The sequence below is a fragment of the Phaenicophaeus curvirostris genome, chromosome 1 (genome assembly GCF_032191515.1).
Source record: "Phaenicophaeus curvirostris isolate KB17595 chromosome 1, BPBGC_Pcur_1.0, whole genome shotgun sequence".
NCBI lineage: Eukaryota > Metazoa > Chordata > Aves > Cuculiformes > Cuculidae > Phaenicophaeus > Phaenicophaeus curvirostris.
Window position 1 is genome coordinate 136,328,935 of NC_091392.1, and position 15,771 is coordinate 136,344,705.

A 15,771-nucleotide genomic window follows, 5' to 3' on the forward strand; every position below is an offset into this window, starting at 1 on the left:
GCAAAATTATTTCTCCCTGTCTCTGTGCAGTGACTCATGAAAAGCACTGTTTGGGAATCCTTATAAGCTGGAGAGAACAACAAAATAAATTCTTTCAGAAAAGAAGGTCCAGCTTAAACATTTCTGACTTTTATTTTCCCCTTTTGATACTTCAATGCGAGCAATAACTCAGCAGAACCAAAAAGTAACTATACAGAAGTATTTTACTTAATATGACTCCTAATATACAGTGCATGTAACTTACTAATATAGATAATCTTTTCAAATATCATACTAAAACTTAGTACATATGACAGAAACATGCATGGCAGCATTGCACACATCAGGTATGAAGAAATAGTAATTATTATGTTTGTTAATTTTGTTGTTCATTTAGGAAAAAAGTGGAGCTTCTTTATGCTAGTCTTTTTCTTCCCATGCTGATTACGTGGAGCTTTAATTGCGTATGTGCCTGCATTCTACATATGCCATGGAAAAGTAAGTCAATTCAGCCTAAATCTTTTTGAGTTGAGGGATTTTTTGTTGCCCTTTTTTTTCTTTAATACTACACTTTAAATCTTCAAAATGCTCCACTACACAATAGTGGTTCAATAGCATAATAAACCCCTGCAGAATAAGGCAGGTTGCACGCTTCAACAAGTAGGACAGAAAAAAAGAGCTCTCATGGAGAGTACTGTAGAATTCACGAAGTGACTAAAGGGAGAGTTCAGTAACCCTTGTGCTCCTTGAGGAATGCATTGCAAAAAATAATGAACTTTTCTATAAATTTTATAGACTGTTGAGGTGAGAATGGAGAGAAGGGGTCAGGTTTTCTAATGTTCTTCAGGCTGTTTTGCCACTGAGATTGTGTTCAATTACTTGGTTTGCTCATTGTAAGCCAGTGGGTTGAAGCATGAGTGAGGTCATGGTTTGTAATAGTATATGGATCAATGCTTACCATTTAGAAACTGGGCAAACTAGGTTAAAAGAAGGGACAAAGTACGTGTCTAAGGCAATAGATCAAAAAGATAGCATATTTGTTCTTTTTCCTATCAGTACAGCAGATATTTTTCTTGGTTGGGCTTTGGTTTAGCAATTTTTTTTTAAATAATGCAATAGAAGCGGAGCTGAATGATAATATGTAATACCTCCATTTAACACAGACACAATTAATGACTTGATAATGGAGTCATACACTTTGGTAGAACTAAAGTTCTTTAAGTTGACGTAACAGACTGTAGGTAAACTTTTATTTTTTTTCTTGCTAATTAAGTCTAATATTTATTTAACCAAGAGAGATTTTCAGATCCAAGTTGTCAGTATATACCTTCCCCAAATTGCCATCCTAGTCAGTCCAGTGGGATCAGTATGTCTCTGGGAACAGAATGAAGTTTCATTTTGGTAAGCATATGCTTTTCTCCAAAAGCTTGGGTATTGTCATTAAGTTTGCAATATTCCACAACTCTTGAAGTCATTACTGGAGGTGACAGTCCCCCAGGCCTGTGCTTGCATAGTTTTATTATCATTGAATTCTAAAGAGATGGTCTATCTCACCCTGAAGACACACAGATTAGAACAAAATTAAGTAAACACTGCACACATTTCTTTGTCTTAGTTTTAATATTCTGTCTGGACTACTCTTCTAAAAGCTGGGGTTCTGTGGCCTAACCAAGCTTACTTATCAGTTTCATGGCTTACTTCCTTAATTCTTGAGACTTTCTGGCTTAGCTCACATCTTCAACTTTCTTGGTACTACACAAGTGAATATTGTCTTTTCCTCCCCTCCCACCAAACTGTGTTGTCCTTTCTTTCTTTTTCCATCCCAAAACTGTGCCACGTTGGCTTCCATGACTAACAAGACTCCCTTCCCTGCTTGAATTTCTTCTTTTTGTACATGGTAATTATTCCAAACTCACTTAATGGAGACGAGTAAGAGAAAATTCATTCCACAGGGTTTTGTTTGTATCAAACACCCAGACTACCACAAGTATAACAAACACTAATTTTAATACACTATGGTGTAGGTCCCTGTCATAAATGCTGACTGTATGTTCAGGTGGCAACATTAAAAAACAACAAAGAAACCACAAAACTCTCCTAATTCATTATATTAAGTAAATAGATACATTTTATACAGGCATAGCAACATGACCTGGTTTACTATCAGAATACTGGTCTATATAACCTGTTTCAGATGCCTTCAGAATATCTTCTCTGAGCATCAATGAGTCATTGAGCATTACATGAACAGGTTAATCTCTCCCCTGTTAAAGTTTCACACAGGTAATAGTTTAGGTCCTGCTTGAGCCACTGATTGTTCAAACCACTTGCTTAATAGCTACGTATCTGCTAATTTGCCTAATCCTGTTCTGAAATTGTTTGGTCCCTACAGAATCTTATTGCAATAAAATTATGAGTTGTATGAAAAAGTAGTGCATCAAGGTTGTGCTAAGTCTGCTACCCAAGCATTTTACAGTGCACCACCAAGTCAATCTTATGAGAAACTTACTAACCATATCAGTTAGATTATTAATCATGCTTTAGCCTTCTTCCTGTTTTCCTTGCTGAAAAGAGCTCTACAATTTTCACAGTAGCTGTGATTATGACCAGCATATTCCCTCTTTTATCCCTGTTCAAATTTTGGTGTATCTTCTTGAAGACCATACACAATGTTAAAGGAAAATGTGCCATATATTGGTGCAGAAGCAGCATGATATTTTCTATTTCTCTTTTCCTTTTTTTAATAACACCACTGTTTGCCATTTTGACTGCCATTGCAACACTGATGTTCTTATATCTGAAAACAACATAATAGCTGAGAACACATCAGTGTATAGACCTACTTGGAATGCATTTATTCAAGTATGTTTCTTAACATTTAATTCTATCTGTTCATTTCAACACTCAGTATCATGATATTCTTCAGTCAGCTTTAGACTTGACTATCCTGAATAATATTGTATCTTTTGTTAAATTTGTCTTTGTTATATTCACTGCTTCTCTCAGGTCATTTATCAACATATTGAACTGTGCAGGCTCTTGTCCAGATTCCCCAAAGCCTCATGCCTAGGACATAGCATAGTTTTGCATTCTCTTTGTTTCCCTTATGACAACAGAACTACATCTACAGATCAAAATCTGTGATCGAAAACCTTGTTTATTATTCACAAAAACCTTTCCCATTTATTGCTGTAAATGTAATCCTCTCATGTATTCAGACATGCTGTTAGTAACCCAGACCTCTACAGTCTGTCAAAGTGCCCAGCAAAACAAAATTATTAAAACTGAACAGAAACATATTTCAGTGTTATATGTGATGAATATCATGAGTATCATGTGATTATTATATGTGTTTGGTAAGAAAATTCTCTGTTACTATGTAAAAATGTAAAAATAAAAGTGTTATTTTCAAATTACAGAATTGCACAGAATGACAGTTATGCAGGTTACCTTCATTTTATCTATCAGACTGGTGAAAATGAGGACCTACTTTGTTGGAACTGGTAGAACTAGATTACAAGGAATCTTCCTTTTCATACTGCCACAAATTCAGGTTTAAGGTTTAAGTACTGCAACCCTGTTAGTCATAATGGGATTGGACAAAGGTTCTTCACAGCAGAAATCTACCCAATGTACCAATAGTCCAGTTAGGATAAATGCTTTTAAGGTGGTGATAACTGTGCAGTCTTCCCATTACAAGCACAGTAATGTGTGATTCTACTTACCTTCTTCAAAGTTAAATTTTTAGCAGCTTTTACAGTTCCAGCAGTACATTGCATCCTTGCAGACATGAATCCCCCTACCTTACAAGACCGCAGCACCAGCCTTCTCCAGTGAGTGCATTTCTGGTCACATACCAAGCTATTCCACCTCATGACTCTTCCAAATGGGAGCAGAAATGTGCAAATCAGAAACTTCGTTTACTCAAAACAGTTGAAGACAAATGAATATTATCTGAAAAATTAAATCAAAGATCTCTAAAAATAATGTAGCAGTCAAAGTCTGGTTTGTGTTTCCTTCTATTCCTTTTCTCTGTTTTGTTTTTCTTATCATTCCTTTGTTAGTGCAGAATGAAATGTGTCTCTTTTCCTTCAGGGTACTCTGATTACAGGAGAAATCAAATATGAATAAGACTGTTACAATCTGATAAAATTCTTTTTAAGCTGAGGGGTCATTTATATCATAAGTGACTGTCTCTTGGTGCTTGAATTTTCTCATCCTGAAACTACCTCTTGGAAGCAATACTTATTAATAAGACAATTAACATTGATACTAAAAATCATAGTCCTTGATTTCTTATATTGGCATTTTGAACTATTATTAAGAACATAACAGAGAAATTACCTGAAATCCTGGAGGGCTATGAGTAGATATTAAAAATGGGGAAGAAAATAAGTAATATTCAAATGATATGAGAAGAAAAATTACATGCTGAACAAAAGAAGGCATTTACTGGCTAAGAAACTGTGTAATAGAAAATGCAAAGATAGTAAGTAGTCTTTCTAATCTGAAAGGACATGTGAGATGAAAGGATTAAACTCCACAGATTTCTTAGTGAATATTTGAGAAAAATTTCACCATAATGGAGTTCTGAAACATACAAAACCCGAAACTAAGTCCTACATTTTATAAAATTTATACACAAAAAAGTGACTCATACTGTGCCATTTACTGTGATGATTATTTATTCTTATTTTCAAGAATATCTTACAGATTTTTTCCCAGTTCAGGTTTTAAAGATGATTTTAGATTGTTCTTCAGACAATAAGTGTCAAGTTCAAAGATCTTATTCTTACCGAAAATATTTTGAGTTTTCACAGACAACATCTCTGACCCATGTTTAAATCTGTAGTTACTTTTAACAGAAATTCTATATTCTATACCAGCGATAGACTGACCTGGAAATAGTGGTAAAATTACTAAGGGTGTGTCATATGCAGAATATTATGTAAACCTTATTTTAAACTGAATATTGCTCTTACTAAGTTTGCGTAATTCAGACTAGAATTATTTATTCTCGGTTTCCAAATTCCAGCTAAAATTAGAGGAATACTGTAAATGAATTATTTCAGGCATTCAGGAAAGTGATTAGGAAGCAATAAATACTCTTGCCTGTATTCTGTAAAACAACAATCTACTAATGACCTTTCCCAAGTTGTTTTCTTTCTCTGGCTCTGTTTTTGGGAACGTAGCAGAGAGGTTATGTCAGATATCTTTTGCCTAAATTTAACTTTTTTAATTATATAAAAAAAAATTTTCAACATTCAACAGAGACATTAATTTGAAGCTATAATCTTTATTTTATATGCAATGGCTTATAATTTATAAAAATAAATCAATATTCCTCTTTAGCTATTCATTAAATAACATCTTTTAAGTGAACAGACATCTTTTGGTCTGTGTTGCATTTGACATTTATATTTGAAGATGTTCAAGGTTATGAAGATTGCTTGGAGGGGTCATTCTCCAGCATTCAGCTTCTATTTCACTGCTGTAACAAAGGCATTTGGTGTGATGAACAGCCACATGAGACCACTGTCTAGATTTGAGTTCAATGTCATACAATAGCAGACCATATCACCCAACTTTTTTATTATTCTTGAGGAAAACACACTTATTTATCATAAAAGTAGCTGTTCTACTCACACTCTTTATTTATCTTTGTCAGATGCTTCTGTAAAGACAGACTTTAACTCTTTCACTGTCTTGTTGACTCCACATATTTTTAATAACTTGTGAAAGAAAGAAACTGAACTGAGCACTTTTTTTAGTATTATATTTTTCTACATGCCCTGCTAACCAACCAGGTTAAATTCTACTTTTTACAAGAGAAAAAAGACCACCAAAAGTGGAGATTGTCTTCCCCTGTTGCCTAACATCCAACAGTCAGAGAGCTTGTTCTTTGATATTTAGAGTTAGAGCAAGAGAGCCAGAAGGAATCATAGAATCATAGAATAACCAGGTTAGAAGAGACCCACCGGATCATCGAGTCCAACCATTCCTATCAAACACTAAACCATGCCCCTTAGCACCTCGTCCACCCGTGCCTTAAACACCTCCAGGGAAGGTGAATCAACCACCTCCCTGGGCAGCCTGTTCCAGTACCCAATGACACTTTATGTCCAGCCTAAATCTCCCCTGGCGGAGCTTGAGGCCATTCCCTCTTGTCCTGTCCCCTGTCACTTGGGAGAAGAGACCATCACCCTCCTCTCTACAACCTCCTTTCAGGTAGTTGTAGAGAGCAATGAGGTCTCCTCTCAGCCTCCTCTTCTCCAGGCTAAACAACCCAAGCTCTCTCAGCCGTTCCTCATAAGGCCTGTTCTCCAGCCCCTTCACCAGCTTCATTGCTGGAAAAAGAAGAAGAAAGGTTTTCATGAAGACTCGAGTGTGAGTACTTGGGAAAGTAAAAGATGTGAAGAATGTGAGGCAGAGCATCTCCAGAAAGGAAGAAGGGAAAAGGCTAGAGGGGAACAGAAGTGGAATTTGGAATGGGAAAGCATGTAAAACCTAGCCAAAAAGACTACGAAGAAAATAGATTCAAATAAGAAATTATGGTGAACAAGTTTGAGGAATAATACTATAGGAAGCTGTAGATAAACTATCATTTTGTTGTCTTAAATCAAGATGAGGTGCTATTATACAAGATATGTTAGTAAAGAAAGTGATGTTAGTACGTTAGTAAAGAAAATTATATTGTTGTCTGACTCGTGGGCAAGAACACTGAATAATATGCTGTGCCCAAAGCGAAGCATCGCATTTCCTTACAATTTCTGTTTAAAGTGTATAGATTCCTTCGGAAATGTCAGAAGATCTACTGAGTGTCATGCCATTCACAGTCTGGATGTTGGAAACTCAGTGCCCTGAAAATTATAGGATTCAAATTTTAAGTAAAAGTTTTTATTAGGGTATTCTACTAATTTAGTTTAAAAGAGTATGCATCTGTGAATATAGATTAGTATCACAGAAACAATCAGCATATGCAGCATGACTTTGTGAAATAAAGTTATGTGTAGATTAGGAAATTTTAACTGGATACATTTCCTATAGTTTCTTCCTATAAAATATTATCCATACATATAATACATATAATCCTCATTTCAAGTACGTGTCTCACTAGGAGTTACTCCTAATGAGAGTAGTAGATAGATAAAATCAATACAAACAAGAGACAAATTAAACTTCAATATTCAGTTTGAGATCTACATGCAGAAAAATAGTTATGTAAATACTTAATTAAGCACATGGATATGTCTGCTAATTTTGACTTTACAGAAGTGGAAAAGTATTCCAGGGAGAACCCTGGAAAACAGTAAGGACTTAAATCCATCAGTATTTTTAGCATCATCATAAGTGCAGTCCTAGTGTTGCAAATGCAACAGACTGCTTTCATTATCACGTATCTACATCAGGGCTATGTTTGGAGGTGGGCTGAAAACTGAAAAAATGGCTGGGCCCAGAGGTGGAGGTTGGAGGCCATTAACTAGCTGTATGCCCCAGGGGTCAATGACAGGGCAGAGTGAACCTGCAGCAAGTCTGCTGATGACACCAAACTAGGAGGAATGATTGATATGCCAGAATGTAATGCTGCCATCCAGAGGGTCCTTGATAGGCTGGAGAAATGGATTTATGGGAATCTCAAGAAGGGGAAGTATGGAGTCCCATACTTGGGGAGGAACAGCCCCATGCACCAATGTATATTGGGGGCCGCTTTACTGGAAAGCAGCTTGGTAAATAAGGCCCTGGGAGTCCTGGCGGACAACAAGTTGAACATGAGTCAGCAATGTGCTCTTGCTGCAAAGGCAGCTAATGGTATCCTGGGCTGCCTTAAACAAAATGCAGCCAACATGCCAAGATACTTCCTCTCTGCTGATCACTGCTGCTGCTGATCACTGATGAGACCACACCTGGACTACTGTCTCCAGTTCTGTGCCGCTCTGTACAAGAGAGACATGGACATACTGGAGAAAGTCCAGCTAAGGGCTACAAAGATGATTAAGGGATTGAACTCTCTCTCCTGTGAGGAAAGGCTGAAAGAGCTGGGATTTTTCAACCTGGAGAAGAGAAGTCTTGGGGGGATCTCATCAAAGTATATAAATACCTGAAGAGAGGGTACAAAGAGGATGGAACCAGGCTCATTTTCATAATGTCCACAGACAGGACCAGAGGCAATGCTCACAACCTGAAATACAAGAGGTTGTCTCTGAACATTAGGAAACACTTTTTCACCAGCAAGATGATTCAGAACTGACACAGGTTGCCCAGACAGGTTGTGGATTCTCCCTCCTTGGAGTTATTCAAAAGCCTAGTCCTGGGCAACTGGTTTTAGATGGCCTTACTTTAGCAAGCTGTTTGGATAAGGTGACCTCCAGATGTCCTTCCAACCTCAGCTGTCCTGTGATTCTGTGAATTTAGCCTATTTCAGAGAGGAAGTAGGAGTGAGTGATTAATATTAAAAAATCTATATGGAAAGCAACATTTCCACACGGAATTATTTTTTAGATGATCCAAATTGTATAACAATAGGCTGTTTGGGAATAGAAAGGAAGACTGGAAGACACATTCAATAATTTTTATTATTATATTGTCATTTTTAGGTCTTAAAAAGGACAATATTTCAATCAAAATGTAATACCTTTGCTTCCAGTCATACTTTCCAAATGGCTTATATTGTTTTTTAGAAAGTTAGCACTGAATTTAAAATAAGTCTGCAGATGCAAACAAATCTAATTGGGGATCATAATGGTAGAGAATGTCAGGGGTAGGTTTATCACTCTAAGATATATACCACAATTTTCTGACTGAAGAAGACTCAGACTAGACCTCAAAGATTAAATGAACTGTTATTTCCTATCTCACCAGTTTCATAAATACCTGTTTGCATTAAAACCAATCATATATCATATTAATATTTCATATTTATCGCAGCCTACTTCATTCAAATTTGTTCAAGACTGTTAGGCTGTAATTCCCAGTACATACTTGCTTTTTACAACCAGACACTAGTAAAAGAAAAATATGCATACAGAACTTGTAAATGCTCTTATAATGCTTACTGCTTGGTTCATTAAAATGTTAAATGAGGGTACAGTGAGGAAATATAGTTTTTATTTATTGAAATAATGAGTACTGAAAGGAACTATTCTTGGTGAAAGAGAAACATAGCACTGGAGAACTGATTCATAAGCCTCATGCTGGCTTCCCCACAGTATGGGGGTTTTTTCTAGCACTAATTTAACTTACTGAGTTTTGCATTTGGACTTTGGAAGTCTGGCAAAATCTGAAGTGTTTTGAAATCAAACAAGAATTTCCTGTGATGCTTATATGAAGCTTGTATTTCCTCTGAATCTTGTATGCCTCTGGTGTTTTATACAGCCTTAGGAAACCTAAGGTTGGTCGAAACAGTTGAAAACAAGTATGCACCCCCAGTTTGTTAAGAAGACATTGTATCCATATGTAACTAACAGTTTCAATACAACTTTCATTCCCAGAGATTTATCATTTTAGAGAGTCACAACTAAAGCAACAGTAACCATTCATCTGGTTGGATACTCATCTCCAGGTGGAGATCAGTGACACGCGGTTTCCCTCAGGAGTCCATACTGGGACCAGTGCTGTTTAGTATCTCCATCAATGATATTGACAGCGAGATTGAGTGCACCCTCAGAAAGTTTGCAGATGACATCAAACTGAGTGGTGTCGTTGCCACACTGGAAGGATGGGATGTCATCCAGCAGGACCTAGACAGGCTGTAGAAGTGGGCCTGTGTGAGCCTCATGAGGTTCGACAAGACCAAGTACAAGGTCCTACACCTGGGTGGGGACAATCCCCAATTTCAATACAGGATGGCAGATGATATGATTGAGAGCTACCCTGCAGAGAAGGACTTGGAGGTGTTGGTTGATGAGAAGCTTGACATGAGCCAGCAATGTGCGCTCACAGTCCAGAAGGCCAACCGTACCCTGGGCTGCATCAAAAGAAGCATGGCCAGCAGGTCAAGGAAGGTGATTTTGCTCCTCTATTCCTCTCTTGTAAGACCTCATCTGGAGTACTGTGTCCAGTTCTGGAATCTTCAACATATGAAAAACCTTCCAGTACCTGAAGGGGCCCACATGAAAGCTGGAGAGGGACTATTCCTAAAGGCTTGTGGTGATAGGACAAGGGGGAATGGGTATAAGCTGGAAAGGGGCAGATTTAGACCAGACATTAGGAAGAATTTTTTCACCGTGATGGTAGTGAGACACTTGAAGAGGTTGCACAGGGAAGTTGTGGATGTCCCATTCCTGGAGGTGTTCAAGGCCAGGTTGGATGGGGCTTTGGACAGCCTGACCTAGTGAGATGCCCCTGCCCATGGCAGGGGTGTTGAAACTAGATGATCTTTAAGGTGCCTTCCAACCTTAACTATTCTATGATTCCATGATTCCATGATTCTATGATTCTATGATTCTATGATAAAAGTAAACTTCTTTTTATGCACCTTAAAAAATACGTTTTGTACTTTTAAGTAGATTAATACTGTGCTATCTCATTAATGAGAGCTGCTGCTGCAGAATAAGATGTGCAGACACATCCAAGATAAAAGTGGTAGCATGGTGTACCACAGGAATTACTTTATGTTACTTCTAGCCTGACAGAAAGGGATTCTGTCAAGGATGATCTGTTTTATCACATAAACTGACTCAAAAATGCGAGTCTAGGTACTCATTTGCTGTGCATGCTGTTCAGAGACAGGATGAGAGCACCTACATTTGAATGTCCCTGGAACCTCTGTATACTTTCTTCTTTTAGCAATTCACAGAATTACTTTCAGCCTGTATGAAACAATTCTTATCAATTTATTTTTCTGGTTACAGGAGAATGATTCAAGGTAGCTTATTCTGTGTAACTGAAACACATCAGTGTACCAGCATCAGTACCTTGCCCAGTTTACTAATCCCTGAGTAATTCTGTGAAATAAAGAAAGGACAAAAAAATGCAGATATTACGATTCTTGAAAGACGCTTGAGGTGGAGCATGGATGGGCATTGCAAACTATTACCTGTATCACCATCTCTCTCCCCTCAGAAGTCAGTACATAGTGGCTCAACTATAATTATCAAGTAACCTTGACAACGTAAGATTTTACTTCCCCTGCAGACTGAAAGCTGGTCTGTACCCTTTATTTGTTCCATGTACATCTTTGATGGAGAAATTGCAGCAAGCAATTTGACACTGTATTTTCCAGTGCCCAACCCTCCTATAAGTGCTCTCCTTCACCAACATTGCCAGATTTCTTTGTGTAGCAGGAATCAGCCAACCATATTTAAATGTGCCCCATCCCTATAGAATAAGTAGGGAGTGTTTTCTCTTACGTGATGAAGATTTTATTTTCAGTCTGTGGTTGCATGATGCATAAAGATCAATAGAATATGATGGAGCACCATAAAAAATCAATGAGGAAGTGAATAAGGAAGAGAAAGAAGCTTACTTTGATTATATACGTATACATAAATTTATACAATCACTGAAAGATACAATAATGTCTTTTTCTCCTAGCCTAGTTCCAACTTTTTTCTTGTCTTTCAAAATATCACTAAGAAAAAAAAATATTCTACAGGAAATGGAAAGAAAACAATACCAGTTTCAGTGGTATTTCAGAAATATTTCTCAGAATGAATAGGAATGTAGGTAGTACTTCAAATATTGCATATATAATTAGAACTGCTGAGTAGAATGACTTCATTCTAATTTGAAAAACAAACATCTTTTTATTTCTATGCTGCTGTTCCAGCTGCTTGAAACACTTTTGTGATAATGATTATTAATTACACTGTTCTTAAATGCAGTTGACATGAAGGAATTGTTTATATTTCTAAATAATTTGTATATAAAAGTTGTTATACTAAACTCTGTTCTTTAGAGCTGGAAATCACAGTCATCTAATACATTAAAAAAAAGCAGAATTACAAATAGGTGGATCTTCAATAACATGTAGACTGAAGTTCACTTTTGGTAATACTCTAAATCAACAATCTCTTCTCAGGTTGGTAGAAAGCTTTTATCACTATGTTAGCTTTAAGCATCTCTTTCAGTCAGGGGGCTGTTCCATTAACCTGTGGGTTTGAATTCAGGGTAAACTAAATCACAGAGAAAATAAAACTCTATTTAGTGTTCTCACAGGTCACTGCCTGCTTCTATCATAATCGACATCCTGTTTCCAAAGTCCTAACCTAATAAAATAAAAAAAAAATATTCAAAGATGTTGAGTCTGCCCAGGTATTCTGTATATTACACTCAAAAGAGACTAATTTATTATCAAAACCTTTTTGTAGTGACAGGGAGGAGAAAGTACAGCTTGTGACTGGGACAAAAAGCAGAATATTTTATCATGAGTGGAAAGCTTTGCCAAAAATGTAAGCCACTGATAGCTAGGATATGAGAGAATTTAATGAGAGGCATTAGGTGACCTTAATATAAATGTCACTTTCATTTAGTTGCTAGAAGGAGAGCTGAAGCAATAGTGAATTGTCAGATTTCATTTGAGTCTGAAAAGTAATTTCAAGTAGAACTTGTTTGAGATTCTTTTGGGATCACTTTCCAGGAACAGTTAATCTTAAGTAGTCAAAATACATTACTGTAGGACCTAACCCTCCTTTCATTTACTTCAGTTTTCATCCATGTGATTTAACTAGCTTAATGCAAAATCCTCCTAATTTAACACAGGAACACCAGAAAGGAAAATAAAACTCCAAACTGAATCCATTTGTATGGATGTTAAGCATTCACTTATACCATTTCTGAAAATTTTTTCAATATTATGTTAATTCACATTGTTAGAAACTTTTTAAAGCATTCTCCTTATAAGAAGCATGAGATTTTAATAAAATATTTATTACTTATTTACATTTTGCAGACAGTAGAAGAGCAGAAGTTTGAATAAATTATTTAGCATCTTGCTCACTCTAACAAATCATCTACTTCTTCTGTTCCCCAGTACAAGGGTTATCTGAATCTTCATCATTGTTCAGCTCTGTAGCCTCCCCCACTGCTGCTGATGTGAGCTGAATTTGACTTTTTTACATCTCCATTGTTTTTCCTCAGATACAAATTTTCTTTCAGTGCAGATGATGAGCGGATGAGAAGATATATTTTAGCTTATCATCAGAACTATTTCACATTACTTAATCTAAAATATAAGCCAGAAGATGAAAAAAATATATCTGTACCATTGACTGAAGGAATCATGATGTCTTTCAGGCATGCAGCTAAAAAAACCTAAACCCTGAGAAACTGTATAATGCCACCATCACTAAAGCTGATAGTTCGTCAATTCCTTATGAAATATCATTTATGAGAGAGGTGGGTTTCATTAATTCATGAGGAAGGAATCCATAGAAAATACTGGCACAGCCCTCTGCAAACCTGCACAACTCTCTATATAAATATATATATATTCATAAAGAGATTTAATGATATATAACAGTAAAGGAACCTGCTGAATGAAACTTGGACTGAAGGTCAACAGTTATTTCTCGCTCAAAAATGCAATAAATGGATAAGCCAAGAGTAACAGAGAAACAATATAAGGTGTGCTGCTGTAACTCCCACACACAATAGCAAAGAAGTCATGGTGTGATACTGCCTTTAAGGAAAGAACAGCCAGTTTTCCTAGTCCACAAGAACTTCACAATCCATCTGAGAATGAGAATAATGTTAATCACAGAATCATAGAAACATAGAAACATAGAATCATAGAATAGTTTGGATTGGAAGGGACCTTAAAGATCATCTAGTTCCAATCCCCCTGCCATAGGCAGGGACAGCTCCCACCAAATCAGGCTGCCCACGCTCCTGTCCAGCCTTATCTTGAACACCTCCAGGATGGGGCATCCACAACTTCCCTGAGCAACCTGTTCCAGTGTCTCACCACTCTCATGGTGAAGAAATTCTTCCTTATGTCTAGCTTAAATCTGCCCCTTTCCGGTTTATACCCATTGCCCCTTGCTCTGTCACAATGAGCTTTGGTGAATAGTCCCTCCCCAGCTTTCTTTAAAGCTCCCTTCAGGTACTGGAAGGTTGCCATAAGGTCTCCTCAGAGCCTTCTCTTCTCCAGGCTGGACAAGCACAACCCTCTCAGCCTGTCTTCATAAGAGAGGTGCTCCAGCCCTCTGATCATCCTTGTAAACCTCCTCTGGACCGGTTCCAACAGTTCCATATCCTTCTTATGTTAAGTATTCCAGAACTGGACACAATACTCCATGTGGAGTCTCACAGGAGAGGAATAGAGAAGCAGAATCACCTCCCTCAACCTGCTGACCACGCTTCTTTTGATGCAACCCAGGGTACGGTTGGCCTTCTGGACTGTGAGCGCACATTGCTGGCTCATGTCAAGCTTCTCATCAACCAACACCTCCAAGTCCTTCTCTGCAGGGTAGCTCTCAATCATATCATCTGCCATCCTGTATTGAAATTGGGGATTGTCCCCACCCAGGTGTAGGACCTTGCACTTGGCCTTGTTGAACCTCATAAGGTTTACACAGGACCACTTCTGCAGCTGGTGCAGATCCCTCTTCTGGTCGTTCCTCATGTGGCAACTGCATCATTCAGTTTGGTGTCATCTGCAAGCTTTCTGAGGGTGCACTCAATCTCGCTGTCTGTATCATTGAAGATATTGAACAGCACTTGTCCCAGTATGGACCTATGAGGTGCATCACTTGTCACAGGTCTCCATCTGGATTTTGAGCCATTGACAACTACTCTCTGAATATGACCATCCAGCCCATTTCTTATACACTGAACCGCCCACCCATCAAATCCACATGTCTCCAATTTAGAGACAAGGATGTTGTGGGGGACTCTTAATCATGAGTTCAAAGCAGAATCAGTGCATGAACTGTTTTTGAACAACAGTAGGCATTCACAAGGTAAATTTTCAACTACAAAAGATGTGTAGCAGATAGCATAAATGTTGCATTTATGCAGAAAATTCATGCAGGTTGAAAATATTCCACATTAAACCTAGGTGAGTTCAAGAATGATGAGAAATCTTCTAGGTATTAGTTGTTATAGGCAAGAAGAGCCTTTGGACTGAAGATTTTATGCTCTAAAACACTTGAAGGTGCACTAAGACTGACACAGTATTTTGTATTGCCATTATGATGAGAAACTATACACGTCTGCCTTCATTAGAGGATCCACCTCACAGCAGATGCACTGACAAAATGCTCTTTGCATAAAACAAGAGATTTAAAGATGGTTGAAGAAAGATATTTGTATATGCAAGTGATAGTATTTTCAGCACTACACTCAGGCTGAAATATGATTAATACAACAATATGGTCCAGCGTCTCAGCCTGCCAGTCTGGGAGGCTTGTCTTCCTCAACAAGGTGTAACCCATGCACGGGGAACAGCACCACCAAATCTTTCTGCAGTTGCAGATGTATCTCCTGATCTTTAGTGTATATAGGTTGAAACAATCAAAAGATTTTTTAATACCAATATATCACCAGATGTCAGGCCCATATTACACAAGTGTCCTAGTGGCTAAGCATGTTGTTTTGTCTCAGCTTTGTTAGTGTTAGATAATCACAGTGAGCCAGAAAAACTCATGCCATGAACACCTCATATATCGACTTTCTTTTAATGCCATCAAGATATGCAAAATTACAATTTTCATCCATCTTCATATGTCTGATTACTGTTTGTATTTTTAGACAAGCCCAAGCTTCAAGAGCTCGATGAGATCATAGCTATCAATCATGAGGAGCTCTTCACCTCAAAACACAGTACCCCTGGAGAGATTGTACTGGCAACAG